This window comes from Apium graveolens, chromosome 11 (assembly GCF_009905375.1).
Source record: "Apium graveolens cultivar Ventura chromosome 11, ASM990537v1, whole genome shotgun sequence".
Classification (NCBI taxonomy): Eukaryota; Viridiplantae; Streptophyta; class Magnoliopsida; order Apiales; family Apiaceae; genus Apium; species Apium graveolens.
Window position 1 is genome coordinate 67,303,523 of NC_133657.1, and position 4,337 is coordinate 67,307,859.

At 38.5% G+C, this 4,337-nt stretch overlaps 1 non-coding gene across 1 annotated transcript; it reads left to right on the plus strand.

The window, feature by feature from the left end:
- Positions 1–414: 414 nt before the first annotated feature.
- Positions 415–521, plus strand: LOC141698855 (small nucleolar RNA R71). The gene has a single exon (XR_012565354.1). It is a non-coding gene; the product is annotated as a small nucleolar RNA R71 (small nucleolar RNA).
- Positions 522–4,337: the final 3,816 nt, after the last annotated feature.

The following is a 4,337-nucleotide window of genomic DNA, read 5'->3' on the forward strand; positions in this document are numbered from 1 at the left end:
TTAGGATGATAGGTCGCTGGCACAGGCTGCTGTTGTCGCTGATAATTATTCACATACTGAACAGATTCGTTGACAAGAGAACACTGATCCGTAGCATGAGAACCTGCACAAAGCTCACAAACCATAGCTATTTGATTAACTCCATACGTAGCCAAAGAATCAACCTTCATTGATAGCGCTTGGAGCTGGGCTGCAATAGCGGTGGCTGCATCAACTTCCAGAATACCTGCTACCTTGCCTGATGTCATCCTCTGAGTTGGGTTTTGATGCTCATTTGCAGCCATCGTCTCAATAAGATTGTACGCCTCAGTATAGCTTTTAGCCCATAAGGCGCCTCCAGCTGCTGCATCGAGCATGGGCCGAGATTGAGCCCCCAAACCATTATAAAAACCAGTGATTACCATCCAATCCAGCATTCCATGATGTGGACATTTTCTCAACATTTCCTTGTAGCGTTCCCAAGCCTCGCACATAGATTCTGTAGGTTGCTGCGCAAACTGAGTAAGAGCACTCCTCATAGCAGTAGTCTTTGCCATTGGATAAAACTTCACCAGAAACTTTTGCGCAAGATCTTGCCACGTAGTGATTGACCCAGCTGGTTCAGAATGTAACCAGTCTTTAGCCTTATCCCTCAGTGAGAATGAGAAAAGCCTCAACTTGATAGCCTCATCAGTCACGCCATTATACTTAAAAGTGCTGCAGATCTCGACAAAATTCCTTATGTGCATGTTGGGGTCTTCAGTTGCCGCTCCTCCAAAAGAAACAGAATTCTGCACCATCTGAATAGTGCCCGGCTTGATTTCAAAGGTGTTAGCTTGAATAGCCGGATGAAGGATGCTTGACTGAATGTCATCAATTTTAGGCCGAGAAAAATCCATAAGAGCTGGATCAGCTTGAACAATATGATCTCCCATGTTTACTGGTTCTTTCTACTCAGTTCCTGAATCCGAATCCTCAAAATCTAACTTCTCCGGTGTATCAAGAACTTCGTCTTTCTCCTCAGCTGTATCTAAGGTCCTCTTGCGAGCACGAGAACGAGTTTGCATAAACGTTTGTTAAAGTACCTGAAACACAACCGAAAAGGGTAATTAACTACTACGTCCTAATCACTGAGTCCTAATGACCAATGATGGTAAGTACATAAACTAAACAAATACGCCGAGTCCCCGGCAGCGGCGCCAAAAACTTGTTAGGGCGAAATCACGCACTAATATTCACGCAAGTATACGCGTTCGCAAGTAATATAGAATACTTTCTAGTTCGTTCCCTCAGAGACTCAGACTAATTTGTTGTCTAATTTAACTCACTCACCAATGTATGATTACTTCTCAATGTTAAGATAATAACACTTAAAATTGTTGATTGAATATTAACTATAATTAGCTACTTAATTAACCACCTAACTAACACTTCAATTTATCAATAATAAAACACTCATGAGATCACAACTTCAGTATTACTTCCTTCTATAGCCATAGTTATTACCTTTAGCATGTGACAGTGATGATATTAATCGAATAACACAAAACTGATAAAAGCCAACTTTCATTGTACTAATACCATTCTACCAAACATCCACAATTAAGATAGAAATTGAATAGTCATCAATTATGTTGAGTTCCTATATGTCTACAAAAATTGACAACACAACGATTTAAGCACAAGTTATTCCTTTTGATTACATAGGGCAAATAAAACTGTTAGAGTTACCCACTAATCATGCACAACGTACATGAACCTATGCTAGCATGGCAAGTTCTAAATCTCAAGATCCACCGTCGCTTCACAAGAGATTAACACCCTATCTTATATGTTCGCGACGCACATAAGACGAATACGCACAACCAATACTAGATATCATGCAATCATCACACACTAAAGTATTAAACAATTAACTAAAGAATTCCATAGTAAATCCGTTGCAACCCCATGATCACGATTAGCCCATAATAGAACTTATCGCCATCATGGGTTCATATGAAATCATGATAAACGAACACAAGAAAATAACAACTAAACTAATTATATTAAAACAGAGTACGTCACAAGAGTAAATAAGTCAAAGCAAGAAAACTAGCATCCAACGTTACAACGAAACAAGAATCACAAGAATATATGCTTCCTCTTCGTTGCTGTGTGCTAAATCGGTCTTCTTCCTTATCTCCTTCGCTTCTTGCAAAACACAATCTAAAACATAATCCCCTCTTAATACTCTGTGAAAAACGTCTCAAATCTACTTATATGATAGTCCCATAAAACTCAGATTACATAGAAGTTGGAAGCCAAACAGAAGTAGAAGTCTAAAACAATATATTATTTTCCCCGACCCTGCGCGGCCGCTCAGCATTTCTGCGCGGGCGCGCAAGGCTGCTGCGCGGCCGCTCAGCATTGCTGCGCGGGCGCGCAGGACCCTACTGGAAAATTTCCAGGTTTGCTCCGTTTCTTCGCCGTAATCTACCCGTTCTTTTCCTCTCGCAATGGTGAACACATGCCAAGGCTTATTCTTGATGATTCCTCCTCCGAAATGCAACTAATACCCTGAAATGCATAAACACTAGAAAAACGCATCAAATACACAAAATACTTGATTTCAAGACACCAATTTAAGCCATTTTAAGACGTTCTAAGTGGTATAAAATGCCACTTATCAGATACCCAAGTAAGACTAGAGTATAGTTTTTATAATCCTTCCGAGAACAAAGTGTTTGTTGCTCGGGCCGCTGTATTTCTTGAGGGAGAACTACTTTCTAAGAAAATCAGTGGGAGGATAATACATCTCGATGAAGATGGAGAACAACGTGATAGCATTGAACCAGAGTTGGAATAAGATCCGGATGTACATCAAAATATTGAAAGTAATCCTATCCAAGAAACACAGGTTATTCGTAGATCTAGTAGAATTCACCATGAGCCCTGGAGAAATTATGAATTTCTTTTGACTCAAGATGGTGATGTGATGCTTACGGATAATGATAAGCCTCTCATCTACCAAGATGCTATGAACAGTTCAAACTCCGAGAGATGGCTAGAGGCCATGAAATCTGAGATGGAATCCATATATTAAAATAAAGTATTGACTTTAGTTGATCCACTCGAAGGGATAAAACCTATAGGGTGCAAGTGGGTTTTCAAGAAGAAAACAGATATGGATGGTAAAGTACAGACCTATACGACGCGACTAGTGGCAGAAGTTTCAAACAAATTCATGGTATAGACTATGATGAGACTTTTTCACCGGTTACTAAGGTCAAGTCCATCAAGATTTTATTAGCAATAGTTGCTTACTTTGACTATGAGATTTGGCAAATGGATGTCAAAACTGCTTTCTTATATGGGAGCCTTGAAGAGGATGTATATATGATACAACCTGAGGTTTTGTCGATCCAAAGTTTGCTAAGATAGTTTATAATTGCTTCTATCTATTTATAGATTGAAGCAAGCCTCAAGGAGTATGAATATTCATTTTAATAAAATGGTCAAAGTGTTTGGCTTTATTCAAAATGAAGATGAACTATGTGTTTGCAAGAAGGTTAGTGGGAGCTATGTGACATTCCTAGTATTATATGTAGATGACATATAACAAATAAGGAATGTCATACCTTCTCTACAGGCTGTTAAGACTTGGTTGAGAAATAGTTTCTCGGTGAAAGACTTAGGCGATGCTTCCTATATATTAGGGATCAAGATCTATATAGATAGATTGAAAAGATTAATCGACCTAGTCGGAGTACATACATTGTTAAAATGTTGCCTCATTTTAGGATGCAGGAGATAAAGAAAGGATATGTTTCGATGTCTCATGGGATAGTGATCTCAAAAGATAATTGCCCCCTAAACCATTAGATGATAAGGGCTTTTTGAGAAAGCTCCATATTCTTTAGCAATTGGATCTATAATGTGTACAATGATATGTATTTGTCCTGATGTTTCGTATGCTTTGAGCATGACGAGCAGATACCAGTCTGTCTAATCCAGGTGAGGGTCACTGGATAGTTTTCAAGAATATTCTTAAGTACTTAAAGAGGACTAAAGATTTATTTTTGGTGTATGGAGAAGATAAGGAACTAGTTGTAAAGGGTTACACTGATGCTAGTTTATGAACCTAATTTTAGGACAGACAGGGATGATTACATTTTTATGCCTGGTTTGTATTTTTTCTAAATATAATTGATGTTAGCTTGAATAGTTCACAGCAAGAACATTGATGATTCTATGAAAGCCGAATATATTGACGTTTTCGAAACAACCAAGGAGAGTGTTTAGGCATGTCCTTAAGCGATATCACCTTATTACTAAGATTAATGATCAAGGAGATATAAATGTAAAGTGCATAGTAA